The 25,273-nt window shown below is 27.0% G+C and overlaps 1 protein-coding gene across 5 annotated transcripts in view; it reads right to left on the bottom strand.

The window, feature by feature from the left end:
• Positions 1–412: 412 nt before the first annotated feature.
• Positions 413–25,273, bottom strand: part of LOC107443843 (uncharacterized) — a 167,907-nt gene continuing 143,046 nt past the window's right edge. For all 5 annotated transcript variants that reach the window (XM_043050834.3, XM_087151817.1, XM_087151816.1 and 2 more), the window contains one exon: positions 413–6,086. The gene's annotated coding sequence lies outside the window, so the exon portion shown is untranslated. The remainder of the gene's footprint in view (positions 6,087–25,273) is intronic.

Here is a 25,273-nt window from a genome sequence, read left to right on the forward strand (position 1 = left end):
AAGTATAGTTAGTCTAAAGTAAGAACTCCCTTAGCCATTCGTCTGGACAAGTGGCTGTGACTATGGTAACGAGAATTAACTATTTCAAGTAGGAGTGTGTGGTCATTGTTTAGCCTGATAGGGTGGGACAGCTTTTGGCTGGGGTAGGCGAGAGAAAGGAGATCTTTTTCTTTTGTCTATTGTGTTAGCCCTAAAGTGAAGAGAAGCTACCCTCCCTGAAATGCGCTATTCTTTTTTCCATGGCAGCAGACGACCTCTGACTTTGTGGCGGGGGGAGTTCTTACTCTAGGCAAACTATATGTTGAGGTAAGGCGCGAGACAGAAATTATCCAATCTCAATTTAAATTTCAGACTTAAATTAACAAAAAAAATGTAAAATAGCAAAACAAGAATGAAAAGAAAGTGCTAAATATGGAAGTACGTAGTTTTTTTATTAGCCGAAACTTTTTCAAACAGCTTTTATAATACATATGACATTCAGCTCTGCAAACATATAAAAACGGCACACTTGTGCACAACATTGACAATAACAGCTATAGACTAAGAAAAAAAAACTATACAATTTTTTCATGAATGTCGATGGAATTTCACAGACGATAAAAAATAAACACTGCTGACATCAAAAAACAAACAATGGGTGTCAACTATTTTGAAAACATGATTTCACACAAACTATACTGGCTCATCATCGACAAAAAGTCTATATAATAATTTCTGAAGGCGCAGATAGCGGAATGTTTCACCGGTTTTCAACGCTGTAGAACGATGAACAGACTTAAACACACATAATTTCGGGGTTTATGCAACATCCAAGGCGCACAGTTAATGAAAAACGCACTTTATCCGTTTTATTTGATTCCTTGACTTTCCTCTATTTCTAAATTCAGTTCATAGAATTTTTTTTATTTGAAAAACAAAAATATTTCTATTAGAGAAAGCAGCTTCGCCAAAAAAGAAAAAAAAAATCAGGAAAAAAAAAGGTAGTGAAAAATAGTTAAATTGATGCAAGCATTCTACCAAAACAATCATTTTTTTAGGAGTTAATTTTATTTTAGATAAAATATTCATTTACATTTTAGGAACTAGTAATAAAAAGTATTAAAATATTACTTATTCAAAGCCAAAATTTCTTTTCAGATCCATAGCTTTTCGCATGTATGATTTCTTATGTAAAACCATGTTTTCACATTTTCTTAAAATTTTACATACATTTGGGAAAAAAATATAAATATCTAAATAACAGCAAGTAATGGAAAAATAATGATCTACTTATATCACACATAATGCATTGTCGATGCCAGTTAATCTGCTAAATATATCAGAACAATATTATTTCTAATGAACAATGAATATTACAAATATTGCTTTTGCTTGATATCTATTGTAACACTTGTTACGAATATTATTTTTGCTTGATATTTATTATATTGATATATATTGAAAATATAAAGTATTTTACTTGTTACATTACCATTGTATTATTATTAATGAAAATAATAAGAAAGTAAAGCTGTGTTGATAAGTTGTATTGAAGAAAATCTTAAACCAGCTTCGATATTTGTTATGGCATAAATATTTTATTCTTTATTAAACTAGATTAATAACTACTTTACCTTAATTTCAATGTTTATGTTCAGAAATCATTTTGTTAAATTTATATAAAACATTAAAATATTTTTTAATCAGTTTAATTACTTTTCGTTCGGAATATTTTAATTAGCAGTTATATTTGTAAATATTTAATTAACTAACATGGAAAAAAAGAAAAAAAATATTGGGAATACATTTTTTATGCTGAAGTGTAAAGAGCAATAAATTTTCTTATTATTGTGTTACAGTTGGATGTTAAATTTTTTAAATATATATGTTTTTTATTTCTTATAATTTTCAAGTCATATAACGCATTCAAATAAATCGTCAATCATACAATAACCGATGACTAGTATCAGCGTACTCATATCATCGATGACTAGTATCAGCGTACTCATATCATCGATGACTAGTATCAGCGTTATACGAAAGAAAACAAAATTAATTTTAATTTAACTATGACATAATGTAATAGACATAATATTTAATTTAATACAAGTTTTAATAATTTCTTATAAGTGACATAATGCTTCATTGAACTATGACGTAATAGTAACTAGGGTCAATGCAGTTTAAACAATAATTTTTTGAGTACAACTTCTGAAACAAATTCTAACTTTATCACAGACCCTAGGATTTAACTTTGAAACGAGCACAATATTCAGTACAAAATAATTGTCTTTTTCCCCTTTATCTCACTAATACATTTTGATTTTCTTAGGTTTAACATACCTCACTTTCGTATAAATCTACGATTAATATTACAAGAAACCTTTATTGCTAAAATACTACACAACAAGGTTTTGAAAATACTGAAGTAATAAAAGAGGAACTATAGATAAAATAATTAGTTAATTTTCTTCGTCATAAATATTAAGACTTGCTCTAATGATCCTAAAAAAACTAATAGCTTTATTTTTTAAAAATGAATTATTGTAATTGTTTATATCATGATCTATTCCAGAAATTAAAAATAATTTTATAACAGTTAAATTCGATTTTTCTTAACGTCCCTAGTAACTCAATAGCACTTACTTAAAACATTATTAAAATAACAGATTTAAATAAGTGTTTACGACATTTTAATAATTTTTGAAATGCGCAAAAACTGTTCTATTACAATTAAATGCTATTTATTTATTAATACTAAAAAGAAGAAAAAATTATTCAGTTTTTCAAATTTATTCAGAAGTAAAGAAATTATTGCGCGGAAAAAAAATTTTGGTAAAACTACCGATCAGATAAAATTTTTGGTAAAAAAACAATAATTTTTAAATAAAACGAAAATATAAGGTATTTAAACCATTCATCAGTAAATTTTTATAACGGTTTACTGAAAATTCTAATTTTCAAAATTATAGTTTTTATTACCTCACAATTAGTAAAAATAGCAAACTGAAGAGTAAATTGAACCAAATAAATGTTTTTTTTAAATATAAAATGCTCTTAAGTATCGTAATAAATTAACCAAATTTTAATACACATTGTGAAACCAAATTTTATTTTTAATTTTGTCAAAATCATTTTCCAAAGCAGTTCGGTAAAAATTGCCGAGCTTTTAGGAGTTCCCACAGAGCTAGAAACACGGTAAATTTTACCATATTCTGGTAGTTTTCTGGTTCTTTCTTTTTTCTCAGTTTGACGAAACATAGTATTTTAATTTTAAAGACTTTCTTTTCTAATAAAACTTATAAGTGACTTTTTTTGTTCTGTTAAAGCGATGGCGTTTTCAACTTATCAACAGATATAATAATGATACATATAAATACACAATTAGGATTTGATACTATGAAAAATTTAAAAAATATTAACTTGACCTCATATTTCTGTTAGCGATAGAGGATGATATGTAAAAAATATTAATAAAAATTTATTCCAAAACTATTTGTTTTGATTACTTTCTGAATTTCGCCATTCTAGAGCAAGTCTTAAAAGAAAAACAAGCATGTAAAAAACAACTGTTTTAGACATAAAAACATCAAATCACTGCATATCACACCATAACTTATCAAACCAACGAAATTTTGTTGCATATTTATTGACATAAGATAGTAAAAATGATAAATAAACACACGTATAATTTTAATTTTCACGTTCAAAGAAATGTTCCATGTTTAAAATAATGTATATAATGCACGCTAGAATAGTTTTTATACAAACTCACGTCTTGCGTTTCACACAAATTATGTACAATCTGACGTAATTAATGGCATTTTTACACTAAGCTATGCTCCATCAAAAATTTTAAAAAATATTTTTTTACAAATTTTGAGTATAATATACGGTAGGCACAATACATACAAATTATTGACTTCACTATTCATTATTGGCTTATTTGAATAATCGTTTCACAAATTTTTGAACAGTATGCAAAATGATTATTACTGTTTAAGCATAGAACTGTTGCTAATTTTAGAGGTTAGTAGCAAAGTATGAACAAAAAATTTGTAAAAAAATCTACAAGAAAAACTTTGAGAAATTTTTTTCTTTAATGTACACCTTATGAATTAAAAAAAAACTGAATTTTTTTCCTTCAAAACTCAAAGGGCAGGCTGAATTTTTTTTTTTTAGCTTGATAGAAATGGGGTCTAAAGTATTCAATAAATATTGTCAGACATTTTAGTTTAGTCCTTTTGTACATGCATTGCTTTTAATTCAAAAATTTTGATACATTTTTAATTTAAATTTTATTATGAAATAACGATTCTTAAAACTTAATAAAAGCGTTTTAATTGATTTTATCATGTTACATTATTTTAATTAAATTCTTGAAATGATAGTTTAATTTATTTTTATCATTTCAAATTTAGTCTACATAAGTTTTGAACTGAGTGCCAGAAATTTTTCAAATTCTTTCTATAATCTTAACTTCAATATTAACTAAAGATATGAATTTTTTTTATTAATTTTCAAATAAAGGAAATAAACTATAAAAATTATTGCTATATTAAACTCTCAAAACTTTCGCCTTTCCCCCCATAATTTTGGCAGTAAATTAATATGCATATCAGTAGTTAGATCATAAAGTCATGATTCAAATCTTATTACATCCAAATCATGGAGTTGCATCCCAAGCTTCAATTTCACTAAAATCAATCAGTCCCAGTTTATTTACTATATACTTTTAAAAAAAACAATTATTTTAAATTTAAAGAAAAGCACTTAAATCATTTTAGTTAATTTTGAAAAATTTAAGTAGCATTACAAATAGTAGATGCTTTTGATTAACAACTCGAAATCAAAGTTATTAGAATGTTTTTTTTTTCTCAATATTTGAGGGGAAAAACCCTTTCCGTCTTTCAAGTTGAAATCTTTATCAAAGTAACTTTGAAGTGAACTTTGTAGAGTAACTTTGATAGATATAAATGAAAATCTCCATTACATTAACAAGCACTGCAGCCATTCATTTATAACAATAGCTTTTATAATCAGTTGTATAGTAGTTTTCAATTAAAAAGCAAACAGTGGTTGTTTTTTTAACAGAAAAACACACTTTTTCTCGTATGTTAAAATTCTAATTGTTTTGTAATTATAAATAAATTTTTCTAAAAATCTTAAAAGGACTGTTTTTTAATTAAGAAACTCTCACTAACATCTATTAGCAAAGATAATCAATCTCCAGTAAAAAGTACTCCTTTTTGAAAGAATTTACCCTTAATTTATATATTTTTCTGTCCAATAACTGGATGCAACTCCATAAACCTGTTCGAGGGATCCAAATATACTATTTACATAGATTTTAACATGACATTTGGCGTAGAAACATCAGCTTATTGCTACTTAACATAATAGATTTATGAGATATTGATAACTATTTCAATTGTCATAGTTAAAGAAATGCATTCGTAAATAACACTCACTACCACAGATGTCACTTAAAGCAGAATCCAAAAGATTCTTTTAACTTGGGATTTTAATTGGTGCTCATATGCCAAGCATTACCGGAAGAATGCCCAACTTCACGTATAAGGCTGCCTATTACTTCCACAAATGCACACGCGTTAATTTCTAAAAGTTGAAATAAAGCATTTGACGAGGCAATGCTGAGCACATTTGCACCAAGTGTATGATTCATTCGGAAAGTAGCTGTGGGACACATAATTCACAGAAACATGTTTTTTTAATCACTTAACAATATTTTGATTTTTTTTCTTTTTTGTGGAATAAAGAAATTGTTGGCATTACAATTCTATTGCATCATCTTTAATTTTATTTCAAAGATTAAGAAGGGTTTATCACACACCAATATTCAAATCACAGAGGCCAGCATCTGCAACCACAAACTGGCGAAGAGCACAAGCACTTATGGATGCATTGTTCTTGAAATTGACTCGTTTTCCTCTTTCAGTTTTTTAGACACAGATTGCTCACTGTCTTCAAAGAAGAGGCGTGAAAATATCGATTCCAAAACTTGAGCTTTGTTTTGATTAAGTTTTGAAAAGGGGAATTTACTGTTTTTTTACATCAGCATCCAGCTATTACTATTACAGGCACTCCTAAAAAGAAACAAGAAAAACAATCGATTAGACATTTCTTAAAATTTGTACAACTTACAAAATATGTTGTATAACAATATTTAATGATAAAGATGTATTGATACATCATATTTTATAGACACTATTTTATATTTTTCATACGTCATATTATTTAAAAAGAGGTTTAAGATTGATAATATGAAAATGACAAGTCACTTGAAATATTATTAATAAAAATTATTTTCGGTCCATAAAATAAGGTTTTTGAATCCTGTAAGACATAGCAGTTTGCTGTAATATCTATCTAAATTCAGATAGGACTCAATACTGTATATAAATTGTAACAAATTAGAAAATTTTTCTATAGAAACCCATGGAAACTGATTAAAAAATGGAAACAGATTATATAATAGTTCCCCCCTGGAAACAGATTATAAAGTATTTCTATTTATACACAAACAAAACAGCCCGTTATAGGTCAGAGATGGAATCATGAATGTTACAATTTCATGATAAAAAGTATAATGGTTTGCAATGTGCTTCAACCCTTTGCGCATCGACCGCTAAACAAGCTGGTACCAACCGATTTGACGCTGGATGGGATTCAAACCGATACTTGTATGTCCTATATTAAGCTAAAGTAATGTAAACCTTTTTCACTTTTTGAAAAGAGGTTATTTTTTAAAATGTTCAGCTCATGTAGCTTAATTAACAGAGTAGAATAATATGCATTTTTTTTCCATTACAGCTAAAAATATAGCCTGTTTACAAGTGTAAATGAAAAAACAATTATTACAGCATAAGTAATTTTTGTACAAAAATAAAGAAATAATAATAATGCATAAAATAAAGCTTAGCTCTTTTTCTGCTTCTAGTATATGGATACAAATCACCCATTTCCAAAGATTTTGACAACGATAACATTTCAAAATGTGGTAGCAGTTTAGTCACATAAAATGCTCAAAGCTAATATAATTTAAAGAAATTCTAAATATGCAAAACATAGTTTTATTATAAATTTTTCATTTAATTTTAACTGAGCAGAAAAGAACATTAAAAACACTTTAAAATTTAAATCGTAGTGTAATTTCTCACTTATAATCTGATAATTGAGACTAAATAATCATAAGATATCTTTCAGATCAAACTCAGATCTTGAGTAAATAGGAGAATATTGCACAGAGTCTACACTGCTTTCCGTTCCGAAAAAGCGGTGTCAGAAAATACCGTTTTACTAAAAGAGAATCAACTTAAGTAGAAAAACGTGATTCCACACAATGATGAATACTTTATAACACATATTAGAAGAATCAATTTATTTCCCCCCTTTTTTTTGTCTATTTCTGTGCGGCAGCTTTACTTCAATTACACGAGCACTGATTTGCATAAACATAGTTGTGAGAATCCATTAGTAGCGAGAGGGGATTACGGAAGGCAAACAAAGTAGCCTCCTATCGAAACTAATGATGGGCATGGGGATAACGCTGCTATTAGCAGGTGCTTATTTAACGTTTCGAATCCCCAGACTATTAACCCTCTGACTTATGAAAGGACATTAGTTAGTGCTCTAAGGGCTAATTATAGTTAATTGGTTGTTAATTTTCCCCGCCATCTCAATTTTTGAATGGTAGTGGTTTTAATTATTTTGTTATTTAATTTTTTGTGGACCGCATATTTTCTCCAAATTAGTACTAAAAGGATCAATTGATTTTGTTCTTATTGATCAGTAATAATTTGTATGATTGGATGGAATCAGATGAACTAATTGTTGATATGAACTACTAATTCATTACCCTATTTCCAAGCATAGTTTTTTTACCAGCATAAGTTTTTAACAAGCTTAGTTAAGAGACATATGCATTCGTTGTTCGAATGTAATTATGAAAGTAGGCTTAAATATCTTAATACTTGCAAAACTTTCGTTAAAATATTTAAATGTATGCATATAAATACATTTAAACCGTTTTTAAACTGATAAACTAGATATATTACTTTTATTCCTCAGTCATAGATCCGTTTATAAACATTTCGTATAAAAGAATGTTTATAAATAATCCAAACGTTCTAAAATTTAATACATGTATAAAAATAAAATAAATTGTCTGCAAGAGCTTATCTAAAATTTAATTTCCAGAAAATCATTCTTTCATGCAATTTGTCATTTACTTTGATGGGTTAAATAAATTTTTTAAGGATAACTTAATGATAATAGTGTAAAATTATAAATAATCGGATGCGACAATTCGATCCAATTTAATGATTCCAAGACGAATTCTCAGAGCATAAAAAGAGTTCCACAATCCCTTTAATGAAAATCTTTGCAACTCAATGGTGGTAAAAATAATTATTTGTCGAATTAATTTTCATTGGCAATTTTTTATAAATGACCCAGCTTTTGATTCTTAAAAGGTGATAACTACAAGGAGAAAAAATTATGGTAAAATTACCGTAATGTATGGTATGACATTTTTAGTAAGAAAAACATAATTCTGGTTAATAAATCAAATCATTCTGTATATAAATCATTCATTTTGTAATTTTTTCGTTCATAATTCCTCAAAATTATACTTCTTACTACCAGATATTTTGCATAAAATACTAAGTTGAAAAGTAAATTTATTCGAATAAATAGTGTATATGCCAGGCTCTAAGGTATCATGATAAAATTTCCAAATTTTACCACATTTACCAAATATTAGCACTTATTGAAATTCATATTTTATTGTTAATTTTACTAAACTCATTACCAAGGCGCTTCGGTAAAAATTAATGTTCTTTGCTTTTCCCATAGAGCCAGAAACACGGTAAAATTTACCAAATTCTGATAGCCATGGCCATACTTTTTTTTCTCATTGTATAATAATGATGGTCTGAGTGCATTGAAATTTTCATATGATAACTAATATGTCGCCAAGACAAAGAAATATCAGTGATTCGATTTCTTTTTCTTTCATTCGCAATAATAGGGACGTTACTTTTTACAATGAGTGCATACAAGTCCTAAAAACGTAATAAAGCACCATTAAATTTTATTAAAAATGAAGATCTCGACTGTCTGAAAACGCGGGAGAAATTTTAATTAGATGATTTTATGGCGATAAAGCAATTTTCCTCGCCACGGTCTTCTAGATTTATTTTGGCGTACGTTGACAAAATTTTAACTCAACAATCGCTAAGGTTGAAGCTCTTGATACTGTACGGTGAACTCCAGCTTTTCCTGTCTGCAGATTTGTGTTAATCGTTGTTTTGATTTAACGCTTTCATTATGACGATCTGATATGATGGCTCTTATGAAGTTGAGACTCAAACTCTAACAAATGTCTATCCTATCATCTTTAAAAAAAATCATCCTTTGAAATTCTTGAACAAATAATTGATTTTATCCAACTTTAGGTCGAGTTTAAATTGTTCGAAATGTCTACCTTCAATATCATAATAAATTTTTTATGGTAAAAAATTCAAGTTACGAAATCGGGTATTCTTACTTCTGTATGAGCATATTTCTGTCCCAACAGGTGTTGAATTTTATCCCTCAAAATACGTTTTAGTTGCAATCTGTAAAATAATGTCCCAATAATTTAGCCATGAGATCGTTTAAAATATATAGGCTATTTAATTTCATTTTTCTCTTTTGCGTTTTCCCTGTTCTCCTGAAACAAAAATTGACTGCTATAAATATCTCTGAAATAAGTATTTTTTTAATTAAAGTTAATCGCGATCAAAAAAATGTTTCTCAGATAGTTGCTTTATATCCATCAAGTTTCAAGTTAATGCTCCTAAATTTATTATATATATAGTGTAAAATTCAACATAATAATAAGATTGACTCTCTATTACTTTTAAAATGCAATGATTTCGATATGTATGACAGAAGTTGTGATTGAATTGGCATGTTAATTTAGTTAGAGATTAGTCAGCTAGTCATGAAAAAAAAAAGAATTTTGCATTATAATAAAAGTATTACGTTTTTACTTTTTTTTTATATCCATCTCTAAACTTAAAAAACTCAACTAATCCACTATAAAGTTTCACGAAATTTGTATGTGAAAATATTCGGCTTAGTAATAAGATTGTCATTTTATATATTTTGAAAAAATGCAATATTTCTGATATTCCTGACAACTACTATGATTGAACATATAAAAGATCACGTGAACTTACTCAGTTAAAGATTAGCCGACATGTTATGGCGGACAAAAATTATTTTTTAAATCCATCTGCCACGACTGGATATTTTTTCTACATCTAAACCAGTTCAGTTTAAGAACATACGTCACCTAAACTAACTTACCTTGAAGGGACATTAGATAAAAGATTATAAAGTTCTCTCTTAACAAGATAGGTTATTATAAAAAGTTCAACTACGTAGTGGTTGAAAACGGCATAGATCTAGTAACAGATGTTTGACATGTTTTGCAAGAATAAGTTGTTTTAGTTATGGTAGATTAAAATAGCTTTGCAATGACTTTAGCTTTCTAGAATAAAAATTGTTGTTTTTCATGTTGAATATTAGCTAGTAAAGGTATTCAGAAAAACTCATTCAAGAAAAATAAATGAGTTTTCATAAATGGGTAAATATAAATAACAAACCACGCAGTTTCTTTTAAAATGTAGTAATGTTTTGTTTTGAACTAAATTAGTTAATATCTGTTTAAAAGCAAATCCATTTTTTAATTCATAATCATACTCTGTAAATAATTCTTCCTTTGTTGTAATTTTGTTGTTAATCGATTTTATGATGTTTTAAGGAAACAATTTATGACTATTTCATTGAAATAACAATAATTCCACTGGTAAGATTTCTTAGCAATGATCTTATTTTTTTCAAATATAATCCACCAGAGCAGCGAAAAAAATCAAATGGCGGGATTTTCTTGTAACCTTCACAAATAGTCAATAATGCACAAAAAAAGTATTTTTCTTTTTAAAATTGAAGAAGAAATCAAAAAAGTGTTGTAAAAATTGTTCCTCTGTTATAACAGACTATTATTTGTAAGTTTAAGCATATATAACATATAACAGTATTAAGGCCAAAATGTTTTAATTTAAGAAAAGTCATTATTTCTTTTCTCACAATACCCGAAATGAAATTAATTATTAAATAGCACTTTAAAATTCATTAAAATAGCAATCGCAGTGAATCCATCAGCTAAATTTTATTATGAATGTTTTTAAAATCGAATGATTTTTTATTGTATTTTCGGGACAAATAGTTAAATAATAATTTTTTTAAATTTTTTTTTATCTTAAAGTGTTTGTTTTTCAAATTAAATTATTCTTGTAAAAGTATTACATACAATTAAAAAAGTAAGCAGAACTTGCAAATATCATCATAAAATAAACCCTAACTAAACTTTCAATAATAATTTAAAAAAATAAGATACTGATTTAAAATGAAGTTTTGGCGTGCTAAAAGTAATTTAGCTCAATCCAAGGACTTCCGCAATATTGTCCAAGCTATCAATTCTGCTATAGTTATAATATGTTAATATATATATTGCAAAAGATTGCAACTGATTTCAAAGATTATACATTTAACGAGCAGGTGTGTATAATGGTACTTGAGGAAAATTGGTTTTTTTTTCGAATTGGCAATTAGTTAAAAAGAATATGCATTCAATAAAAATGGAAAAAATTATTTTACAAAATCTTGAAAGAAGAAGAAAAAAAAACAATTATTACTTTTAATCGTACATTTTGAAAAGCTTCAAAAAAATGTTCAGACGAAGGCAGTTTTAAAAGTTGATGGTTTTTTAGTATTCTAACTGACAATTTTTAAAAACATTTTTCATGTTAAACAAATGTTTTAAATTTATGCCTTTGTTTTTAATTTTAAAAAAGAGTATTCTTGATCATGGATTTGAAATTATGTACTAGGAAATATCTCTTAGATTCCTTTAATAAATTTTAATTGCTATGAAGAATTGGCATTTTTCACAATGATTTTAAATATTTCGATGAATGAATTTAGCAGATTGAAGAAAATAAAAACAGAAAATTATCATACCCAATTCGTTTTTTTTTTTTTTCGTATTTGTCCGATCCCCTATTTTGCAAATAAATAAATAAATAAATAAATTAAAAAAAAAAAAAAAAAAAACAGAGAGAGAGAGAGAGAGAGAGAAATGATATATTAACCGAGAGAAAAGCTAGCTATAAAGGAAAAAAAGAAAAAGTAGATCAAGTGTCCTGTAATATTCTTCGTTTAATATAGGAGATGATTATATATGTTGAAAATAAAGATCATTACCAAACAGAGTATTTGTATTATGTTGTGGTAAATACTATGTAAACGGAGAGCATTTAAACTAACTTAATAAATTAAGAGCCCAGAGTTCGGTTTAAGAGACACAAGAGAACGAAATAGTTAACTCATTTGAAAATATGCAAGTTTTTAATATAAGTTTATTTAATAGAACTATAAATGTACTCATTTTGCTTGTGAATTAATTTTAAAATTTATTTTTATTAATATCATTTCTGTAATATAGTAATTTAACTATGTATTTTTTTTAAAATTAAGTTTTCTAAATTAATTTTTATGATGAATGATTATGTCAATAAATTTTTTTGCTTCCACTTAAAAACTACTTTTAAATTCGCATAAGAATTTAAACGACTTCAAGAAATTTCGGGTCTAAGAATCAAGTTTATTTCGGCTTTTACTAAATCAGACCCTGGAGTAACGAAAAGAGTCTTAGGCCTAAGCTAACTCTTGTTGTTGGAAATAGATTAAAAAGTTTTTTATAATAATTATAATTTACCAAAAAAAAAATTCTTTTTATCTCTAAATTATCATTAAATTTTCTCGTGTTCTTTATCGTTTTTACTTCATTCTGAAACTTTCATTTACACCGCCATAATTGGAAAGTTAAATATATGCGGAGAAATAATTGAATTCTTTTTATGCTCAGAATGGACAATTAAAAAGAAGACCTCACGAAAAGGTACATTACCGTCGCCAAATTGGTGCTAGTAAGCCAAACATCACATTTTATCTGCTTATTACCAACTGACTAGACGTGTCTGAAAAAAGCATTTTTATCCTAGGAAAACGAGACTGTCGCGACTAAAGAGATGACCTTTCCCCTCCCCTCCGCTATACTCCCTCCGAACAAAAGCAATATGTATTTTTGTCAATTCTCCACCACTTTATTTACTTCATTCATTTAAACAAGAAAGAAAGTAGATATTAATTTTAAGATGGAAGGGGAAACAGACTGACATACCTTTCCTACCCCCTCTCTCTAGACGAAGGCGGAATGATAGAAAAAAGGCTGTCCTTGTTTTGAGCAAACTTTGAATAATATATAACTCTAAACGTAGTTATTTGTTCATGCAGTTCCTGGATGCTTTTAAAATATTTTTCTGAAGTAACTTAAAAGCAAGGTCTCCCCCCCCCCCACTCTGTCGTGAATGACTAGTTATATTAGCAAGATTGTACCCTGCAAAATAATTTCGTAGAATTCGTTGCACGTTCTTAGATATTTAATTATTTTTTTATTCTTTGTGTTAGATAAACTAAATAATCAACGTGATCGTGGTAGCATATACGGACTACGTCACCGAGTTAGTATTCCTTAAATAACTTGAAGCCTTGTATTTATTTCGTATACAATTATATTTTTAAGATCTTTTTTTTAAAAACTAAATAATTTCAAATCAACGATATTTGAAATTTAAAAAAAAAAGGTTATGTACTGAAAAAGCAAATGTAATGGAGAAATAGTTAAAATCGCTTAGGAGAAAGGTAAAGTATCGACGATAGGTAAAAGTCAACGATAAAATAGGTAATAGTCAACGATAGGTAAAAGTCAACAATAGAAAGGTAAAAATCAACGATATTTGAAATTTAAAAAAAAACAGGTTATGTACTGAAAAAGCAAATTTAATGGAGAAATAGTTCTAAATCGCTTAAGAGAAAGGTAAAATATCGTCATATTGACGCAAATGATGCTTGATTAATTTTAGCAAAAGGTACAAATTAGAAAAATTAATAATAAACAAATAAAAATTGTAATTATTACTTTAGCTTTAGTAATTTGGTTTGCATGTGCCTTTCAGTATGGTGCATGATTTCGCAGTGTTGTTCAGTACTGGTTTATAGATTCTTTTCTCTTTTATTATTCACTCTGCACGGAGAACGGGTATTCAGTTAGTTAAAGACAAGATACGTAATATGTATTGTTCATTTAGTTTTTCAGATAACATTTACGAATCAGAGAGTAAAAGTAGAACAAGGATGTGACCTATTCTATTTGTCATCTCTTCATTTATAAACTAGAGAAAACACATTATTGTGCCATTCATTTAAAATAAATTATTATTATTATCATTCTCTTTAAAGAATTATTATTCTCTCTTTCTGCACTTTGTTTATTTTTCAGCGTTAATGAAGGAAAATATTTGCTTCATAAATAAATTTTTGCTTTTTGTGCGAAAAAAATATTTAAAAATTTAATATGTTAAATCAAATAATTAAAAATTTTATTAATTAAAGTAAATTGATGAACTGATTTAAAATATTTTAATATATTTTTATACATTTTAAACATTGACGATTTCGTTGAATAGTAAAAGTTTAAATTAATCATTTAATTATCGCTTATTTAGTGATAGGCATTTCGAGTTCGAATAATTTTTAGTATTACTACTTTTCTATAGTATTAATCAAATAGATTTGTAGCGAACAATGATGCCTTTAAGCATTGTAGAGTTAAATTGGTGCTATTTTATACAGACTTCGATTGCTAATATATCTATAACCAAAGCGTCGTGGATATTTTTTCGAAATAAAACTACTTTGTGCTACTTTTTAAAAATAAATAGAAGTAACGAGCTAGGTAACACATTCCATGTAAAAATAATGAATTATTTGAGTAACCATAACCCGAAATAATTTAAAAATAACACCGAAATACGAATTGGAAAATGGAAAAAAAATACAAATTGGATTTTAAACCAAGCTATTATGTACTTTTTTCAGAGCAGTAGTTGCAACTACATAACTAATAGAAAATGAGGAAACTTTTAACAATAACATTGGCTAGGTAGAGTGGGGAGGGGGAAAAAAGAACGTTGTTTCCTCATATGCTAATTATTTAGAGGAAGTGTTAGTTGGAGGTTATTTATTATCAAGATAGCTATGCTAAAAAGTAAATAAAAAGCTCGTGATGATGCGTTTATTATTAAACAACTCTCACTATATATTTCTATGACTATCTGGTTAAGAGAATAATTGAAATGACACATGGAGCAGGTGCAGATGAAATAATAATTAATTTTATGTTCCACCTGTTTTTATTTTTAATACCGTAGTCAGCAATTGCTCATGGCTAATAAAGTCAATTAAAGTATTAAGCAATAAAAATGGTGCTCAAGTAATAAAGTGGATGCCTACATGTTGTGGGTATAAATTACTTCATGTGGGTTTAAGTTCATATTTTTGCTTTTATTAGTGTTTTCATTCTTTCCTTACTGAAAGAAAAGTAATTCTCATCTTTATGTATTTTATACAAATACTGTGAGAATGTTTTCTGAGAAAAACATTAAATCTGTCAGTAAAATTTAAAAAAATTTAGTCAGTTGCCTTATTCTCTTCATATATCCTGAGATCAAAAATTTAGCTGGAAATTCGAAAGATATTATAGATTTATAGTTTAACGAAAATTACATTTGTGCATTCTTATAGAAAAACTTCTCTCTCTCTCTCTCTTTTTTTTTTTTTTTTATTAAAAAAAAAAAAAAAAAATTTTTTTTAAAATCAGTTGAAGAACAACATTTAAAAATGTATACATTATGTTGCCTTTTTTGTGAAACCTTTCATATGCGTTATAAAATTTGATGTAGAAATTTTTTGGAAAAAAAATTGCGAACAACTCTAGTAGTTTAAAAAGTATTTCAGTTCGCAATAACAAGTTAAAAAATGAATAGATGTATTTATATTTATAAGCCAAAAGAAAAATGAAGTTTAAGTTAATCTGGATTAATAAAATATGACAACTGGAGCAAGTTTAATATAACTTTAAGCGAATAACAGTTGTAAAGTTTAACCTTTAATATCATTAAATAAACAATCCCAGGAAACTGGAGCTGTAAGATATTACTTGCATAAAAACGTCATGCAAAATTATGTAAATTGGAAATAACAGTCGACATGCAACAAGTGCTCAAAAATAAGCGCTTATTTTCAAGACTTGCCAAACGTGAATGGATTATATTGAATGAAGTTATGAATTCTCATTCACGTCTGGCAAGTTTTTGAACGTTGGAACACGTCGACTGCTATTTTCAATTTGCATATTTTTATGTCGAAAGAAGTTTTTAATCTAGTAAAATAAACTCAAAAGATTTTGAAATACGTAAATTAAATAGATTCTGAGAAATAACAGAGTAAAATGAAGACACTCATAATTAATTATAGCAAGGAGTGCATGGTCATCACTAACTCTATTCTACCTTTTCGCTCATATAATCTGTACAGTTGCACACTTTTAGTGCTCCTTAATCTTAGCAACTATTAAATATATATACAAGTCATATATACAAGTATATGATAATATACAAGATATATACATCTCAAAATAGACTAAATTGCAGCAGAAAACAAAGCGGAAACATCTCAGTCTCCTTCATGTTTCAGACAAACGACAAAATAAAGAGAAAATCATTGATTATCTAAATATGGAACAAATGACACGTTGACCGGACGCAACAAAGAAAATGTTTTTATCAGATATTCAAAATGCAAATCAACGTTCCGACAAGACTGATCACAGAAAACCTGATAGATTCAATTCCCATTACTTGTTTTGCCAGTAACTGTTGTCTTGGGGAGATGATGAAGAAAACCACAGATAGAAAAGCAAAACAAAACTGACGGTGTGCAACCATTTGTGTGTTATTTTATCTTGCTTAATTCGATGCATCGAGCGTCGCTCATCCGTAACCCTTTGGACATGGGTTTCCCATACAATTTGGATACTATTGATTTTTTATTTCAATGACATTTTGAAATTATATTTAATGTCTTGCGTCTTTGTTATCAATTTTCGGACTACTTCAAAATTTTATTTATACATACTACAAGTATATGCAATGGTTAAAATAACAAATTGAATAAAAGAAGTAACGCTTTATTGCTTATGGCAGAGGGGTCATTTTAACTCCCTCACACAATATAATTTACATCGTTACTTTTTGTGTATTGTAAAATTCTGAAATGGTATTTAATGTTTTGTTATTAATTTTTAGAACTTAAAAATGTATTTATATTAGAACTATCTGGCAAAAGTATTCACACATCAGAACGCGCTATGGACTTAGCGCGTTCTGAGGCACACATTAATATAATATTGGTCCCCCTTTTGCCTCGATGATAGTCTGCACACGTCTGGGAAGATTTTCCACCAGTTTTGGATAGATGACCGGAAATAGTTATTGATTTATTAATTAGCGAGGAGTACTGTATTTTTAATTAATAATGACTAAAACAACGTCTGTCTTTAACTTATTTCATGAATTTTATAAAAGTAAATTGTTTAAAATCACATGCAGCTTTACGCATCGTAATTTTTTTTAAATTTCATTTATTTGCAACATTTATAAAATTTCACGTTTTTTTTTCTTCTTCTTTTTTTTTTAAATGCATAATTTATTGTTTTTTCGAACATAAGAAAGCAAATTGCTTCATTAATATTTAACGAATTATATCTGACAATATAAGTTAAAAACTTAATTTATTAGTAATTGGACTGCACTGTGTTTCTCTATGTATCTGCATTATTTATTTTTCTTTAATATTTCTTTTACTGTTATTTTTTTTACATTATTAATTATAGCTGTGATTTCAAAAGGAATATGCTTTGTTTGGTATTAAATCCTAAATAATCGCAGTAATTATAATGAATTTTTCCTTTTTATATTTCAGTGTATAATAAGCTAAAATTTTATGAAAAAAATGTAAAGGAAAAAAACGACACGGTTTACAATCTAGATTTCCTGAAATACAGAAAAGAGACCAAAAGATAAACAAAAAGTGCAGATAATAATAAAATTAATCAAAAGTGATAACAATTTCTTTTTATTTGTTTTTATTTTATTATTTTTATTTAAACTTATTTCTGTGCACCTCTTAATTTCGTTGATTCTAAATTTGGATAGAATTTCACTCATGTTAAATATTAGATTAAAAAAAATAATAAAGTGTGCCATAAAAGTTATAAAAGAATCAAAATAAACCAGTCATATCTGTGAAGGAGTTTGTTAAAAAAATGTAATTTACAACTGATACTTTACTAACAAAATCATGAGTTAAAAGAAAATACGCAATGAAATTTCTAATATATTAACATTAAACTATCATTAGTTAGTAACTGAGTTACTACAATGTAGTACACGTTTGTTGATTTTAATCGTTTTACAAGAACGCACGGTATTAGGAATGAACCTGTAATCTGCAAACTCATAACTACTTCCTCACTAGTTTAAAAGGCCATTTTATTGTATTAGTGAAGTCTTCGCATGTTAATTCGCTCAAGGATATCACGATATGCAAATGAACATCCCTAAGAGACCTGTTTTTAACCATAAGATAACTTGTTTCTAGTTTATGTTTACTGCGTTATAACTATCAAGGCTGAATTAGTTATTCGTATAAGCTTTAGGTTATGAAAAAACAACAGTAGGAAAAAAAAGTGATTCTGACACAAACGTGTTTCACTTTGAGCAAAACAAAAAAACAAACGGTCAGCACGGTGAAATGGTATTCATTTAAATGTATGAATATATAGAAATATATGGAAAATACATAAATACGCTATTTTTATTTTATAATAGAATTTGTAAAATATAGTTTATTTTTTATAAAATAGAACATAAGTTGATACGGAAATTGAAATTAGATTTAAGGTAAATAGATAGTTTAGATTTTAGAAAAAGTGAAATTTACAATAAGGGGTCTAAATTTTGAACCGATTTCTTGACCAAACTATTTTGACCATATTCCCCCATATTTTGAGTTTCGAAAATTCGAATCCATCGAAAAAAAGGTGCGTTTATTCACAAAATGTACGCTTTTGTGTCTGATTTCACAACTTAAAATATCATTTTCATTAATTAATTAGCATATTTAAGTTTACGCATCAACCATTAAGATTGTGTCCTAGATCGTGAAGATCCAATCATTAAATTAAAAGTTATTCAGGGTGGTCCTTTTTTTTCTTCTTTTCTTTTCGAGACTTGGTTTTATGAGTTATGGAGTACGCAAATTGGTGCAGACATTTCTTAAGACTTTGAAAATAGATAAAATTGGCTTAGTGTGTTTGATTATTTTATAAATGTTAAGCATTTCACTTCTGTAAATTAAGATATTTTTTTTTTAAAAGCCATACTTTCCGAAGCGTAGAATGGCTAGAATATTTTTTATTGTATTTTTAATACATGTTGAATGAAGAGAATATTTTTTTTTATCCTAAGTGAGAAACAAAAAACTATACAATATAATTACAATTAGCATTATTACCCCATGCCATCAATGATGATTTTAATATACGAGTACAGAAAAAAAAAGATGAGTAAACTTTTAATAAAAAATGAGATGAGTAAACTTTTAATAAAAAAAATGATCGGTATTAATCAAAGAATAGAATAGTTCTTCCGAGTCACAAAAGAAGACGTTGCAAAATGAAGAACAGTTTTCTTTTTTTGAGATGATTCATGCATATCACATTACAAATGAATACAGTTATTTAAGAAAAAAAGGTGCCAAACTAACTACAATGATGATTAATGCGTATTAAAAATGTTAATTGTTCTTTAAGTGAACAAAGTTTAATCCTTTATGAAATAAATAATAAAGTGCGAGATCACTTACATCTTGGCTCACTTATCTGAAAAGGAGCCAGAAGATTCGTAAATAATGTTTGACGTTTTTTGCTTACCTACTGAGTTTACATATACAAATAGGTATACTTTTGGCATTACTACTACCGCCAGGTGTAGTGAACTCGACATAGAAATGTATTTTTTACCTTTTCATTTTAACGGTAAAAAAGATTTATGCTTAAAAGAACGAACTAAACAATGAAATTTAAATGTCATCTTATTTTACACTTAACTCCTATATACGTATATAAATAAAACTCAAACTCCTTTCAATAGAATTATAACATACTTGTATAATTTAGACGCAATGCACTAATAGGGCAATTTAACAAAAATAAAACAAGCTAAATTATTGTTTTGGAATGACTTAAACTGTAACTTATGTAATAATGCTGTTAAAATTCAAATAATAATAATTAATACACGCTTAAACTTTTTTTTTTTTTTTTTTTTGGTTCAGCATATATTAAAAGTGAAATATGGTAAAATAATTTTAATTAAATAATGTCTGTACATATAAAAACAAGAATAATTTATGCAGTTTAAAGTTTCTTAAAGCATATAAATTAAATATAAATTCATGCTAAAGTGTTACTTTTTAATTAAAACCGTGATTTAATGAAGAGATCTTCTCGTAGATTTTAAAAATTAATTATTGCGACATGAACGATTGCGATGTAATTTTATAAAATAACAGTTTAAAAAACATTATAAAATATAAATGAAGTGATATTACGTAAATAAATATGTAAGGAAAATATTTATATCCGTTAATGTTGTAGTATATTTTCAGGACTTTAGATCTTTTGGTTCATTATATTATGTTTATCTACAGCTTATTAAAACATTAAAAAAAAAAAAATTGCTTTTGCATAACTATCATTATACCTTATTTTGCATAACGCTAACTTAGTGTAGAAATAAATAATAAAAAAAACTTTTACGTAAATAGAAATAAACCAATCTAAATGTAAATATCGAATAAAAAAAAAACAACAAAGATGTGGTTAAAACATCAGTTACAAAATTCTTCCAAAGAAATAAACAATCTGAAAAATTCGCGAGCAAATTACTGCAACAGTAATTTATACTCAAAATGAAAGGATAAAATTACTTCGTAATTGAAATTATGGGGCTTAGGGAAAAAAAGGGGGGAGAGATATAACTTATAAAGTCATAGCCCCAGATCACTATTTATTACTACGGGAGTAAAAGCAGTGAATACTCCAAGTTTTGTTTTTTTAACGACCTTGGATAAACGCGGAAGACGGTAAATGAGACAGGGAACGTATATGTGTATAACTCTGCAAAATGTATGTAAACAAAGACTTTGGCGTTCGCCAAGTGTTCGATAAACTGGAGATTCAGTTCCGGAGAAAATGAGTTATAATTGGAGAATTTCATCGATCGGGGATAACTGAGAGAATTTTTCACGTATGCAATAATTTGTGGCCGAATTTATTTAAAATTACTTTTAAGTTGTAACTAAAGATGCCTTCAACATAACAATGAAAATGAATTATTATTAAACAATGAGTTAATTTCATGTGTTCCCCATCCAACGCTATAGATGCTGAAGGTAAAACCCTTAATTATTATTAATATAAAAAGGAAGAAAATGAAAAATAGAAAAATAGGGCTGAAATTAAATTCCTTTCTTCGATAGATTATATTCTTAGTTTTACTAAATTAAAATTTGAAACTGGAAGAAAAAATCTAAAAACTAAGTATGACGTCCAAATTTAAAGCAATATTTTTTCTTAAATTTAAGTATGAAATTTCAAAAGAATTTTATTAAGTTAAATTAAGATAAAATATTTAAAATGTAGTACATATTTTAAATTATTTATATTTAAATGATATATTTTTCGAGATTTATAAATTTGAAATTGAAGAAAAATTAAACAAAACCCCTCTAAGTAAAAATTACGCTAAAACTTATTTCAAGCATAACTTATCATCATTGGGTCATATCATCTCTAAAACAGGCTTTTAAATTAAAAAAAAAGCATAATTTTTGCATCATTTAAAAAATAAATAATAGTATTATTTATTTAAATGAAAATTAAGTACTGTAGAAGTTCGGATGATTTTTGAACTACTTTAAAAATTTAAGTCGCAGAAATTGCTGAAATTACAAATAAAAAATGTAGACGTCATTTTATGACTATATTGTATTTATAAGAAACTTAAAAGAAATTAAATCTGATAAAGATAAATTTATTTGAAAGAGCTCTACCAGAAAAGGAAAAGTATAATTATTTGTATGAATAATAAAGCATTGTGTGTTGCATAAATAAGAATAATTTCTCATTCAGATCGAAAAACAAGCTAAGAATTTTGCTCATTTAGAAATGTGGTAAATAACAAAGCAATTAAAGAGGATCTCAGTTTTTAGCAATAACAATTTAAGCAATGAAAGTAATGGAAATTTAAATTTTGTTTTTAAGAAAACTGTCCACAAATATTCGAATTTAATAACTCGTTTACATCAAATCAAATTCCCTCTAAAATTTGTTTATAATATTTTAAAAGGCAACGAGTCGAGCACTTAATAGGAAAATTAATATTTCCCTTTATGTGGCGAGGTTATCGATTGAATTGAATGGCGTCGAACTTTTGTTATCTCTAGCAACCCTATATTTCCAGACAGTCAAGACATTTCTATGTCTAGTTAATATGGCGATAGTCCCTTATGTCTGAAAACTTCAGACAAGTCAATGACAAATAGTAACTTTTTACGATATTGTTTTTTATATGTTGCGTACAAAATGAGGATTTTTTTTTTTACCTTTCCTAAATTTAAAATAATAAACTTTTATTACAATATGTTACGTTTTAGTTTAGTTTTAAAATTTTCTAGCCATTTTTAACCCCTGTGTCAGAATGAAGAGCTTTCGTGAATTTTTCTAAGTTTTATCTGCTCTAAATTTTATTTAACGATGAGGCAGGGGTGAAAATTTTGTAAAATAAAATTTTATTCTAATTATAATACAAACTATATAACTGTTAAATAATGGAAATTACTATAAAACTAGTAGATAAGGTTTATGATAAACGATTTTATTTCAAATTTTAAAGAACAAGAATAAGAAATAATATTTTTTTAGAAACAATTAAAACTGATGTGTAGTACAGACCTGTAATTACGTTGGCTTTTTTTTTTTGGGGGGGGGGTTATTTGAGTCGTTTTTTTTCCCTTCCTTTTTTCTGCAGTTTTTTTTCAAACAATTAATTACACCTCAACGAGTTTTTAAATTTCATGATAAATAATCCAATTTCAAAAGATTATCGAAAAAAAAAAAGAAAAACAAACACGAATTTTATTTCCATGTATAAAAAGTTCGTTTCAACACAAACGGTTAGGAGTTAGTTTCCAAATTATAAAAAATTTGCTTTGATATGGGGTTATATATAAAAAAAGACAAATGTACTATAAAATTATATGAAATTTTTAAAATAAGTAACTGAATACTGAGACATCGTATACTGAGAAAAAAAGTGTAGTTAAAGCTACACGATATGGTAAAATGCAATCATATTCTGGTAGTTTTAACCATACTTTTATGTGTTCAATGTGACTATGGGAACACCAAAAAGCTCGGAAATTTTTACTGAACTGCTTTGGTAATGACTTTGATGAAATTAATAATGAAATATAGTTTTATAGTGTGTCGTGATAAAATTTGGTAAACATGGTAAAATTTTATAATTTTATCATGATTCCTTAAAATATGACATTAAAAAACCTTTTTCGGTTAAAGTTACTTTCAAGTTTGTTATTTTTTGTGGTAATAAGAATACCAAATGAATATTTTAAAAAACAAAAATTTTGATTTTTATTACCAGAATTATTATTAATAATTTACCAAAAATATTATCACCATACAGCATGGTTATTTTACCAGAATTTTTTTTTTCTGTGCAGTTTTTAAAGCTTTACGTTGTAGTTTTGTAGTTGGAAATATGTATCCCTTCGTAAATCAAACATTTTCCCGTAAATCATTGGGGATGAGAATAAATTACAAGTTACTTAAAAGTTGTCATCAAACATTTGATTGCTCGTTGGTGATGTCATGTCTTTATACAGTGGAAATATGTGGAACTTAAGTGTGATGTGTTATATGTGGAACTTCAGATCCGGCATTAACTATCAATATTTTTATTACTTGACGTAACTTCTTGGTTTTACCAATTGTGAATTGTTTAAGATATACTTAGAATAGCTAGTAATATGAATGAAAAGAAGCAAGAAGTACAAAGGAATTAAGAAAAAGTGAAACCTTTAAGGTTTAGTGTTTTCAATCTTTTTTCGATTTTCACCTTGTAGTTTTACATACAAGAAATATCGTCATTTTTATCACATTCTAAAACGATCTTTTTTTGAAATTTTATTTCTTCCCCCCTTCACACTTTTTTTTAAAAAGTTTTTTAAGAAAAGTAAAATTAAGTTCAAATAAAAATATTTGTACAAACTATACTGAATATTTAATATTTTTATGACTTCGCAAAAGAGTATGATGATTCAACGCGACATATGCATTGAGTCTATCTATTTTATCTAGAGATAATGAAATTTTATTCTTTGCAGAACTTGAAAAGCATCGTTTTCTTTGCCTACTTCTGAATTTATTAATTAGTTACTATTTAAATTACCTTCATATAATTAATTAGTTATAATAATGTTTTTAGAATTATTCTTTTGAAAAATTTTGTGTGGTACTCGAGATCTGTCCAAGAAAATTTATTTCTAGAAATAGTTTTTTGGCAAAAATGACAAAGAAATTTGTAATAATATGTTAATAAATTTAGAAATCATAACATTTTTGATGGTTACGCTAAACAGATGGATTATGTGAAATCCTTCGGTGAAGAGAGTTCATAGATGGCGCTGCAGGATCATAATAGAGCTTCAGTGCTCTTTATGTTGCAGAGTATTGCCACAAAAAAAAGTTATATAGGCTTTAATGATTTTCTCTCTTTTTCATTTATCTCCATCCCTCTCTTCTTTTTTCTCTTATTCCTTCGTCTCTCCTTTCTTCTGATTCGATTGTTTATTTGAGTTCAACAGTTCTATCGCAGTACTCCTGACATTGAGCATTGCTACAAAGGAGCTTGAATTTTAAATATGAATTTGAGATAGATTGTCAGGTTCAGAATGAACACCTGATTGAAATAAGGCAATAATTGAGGAAAATATGAAAACAAAATTGCCGATAATAAAATATTTAAACAAATGCATTTTATAGAATTTTTTAAAATTTTTTTAACCTCTTTAAAACGCTAACTTTTTCTCTCTGACAGAGCAGAATTGTGAAGGTTTC

The sequence above is a fragment of the Parasteatoda tepidariorum genome, chromosome 9, assembly GCF_982258835.1.
Source record: "Parasteatoda tepidariorum strain Cologne lab strain chromosome 9, Ptep-v5.0, whole genome shotgun sequence".
Classification (NCBI taxonomy): Eukaryota; Metazoa; Arthropoda; class Arachnida; order Araneae; family Theridiidae; genus Parasteatoda; species Parasteatoda tepidariorum.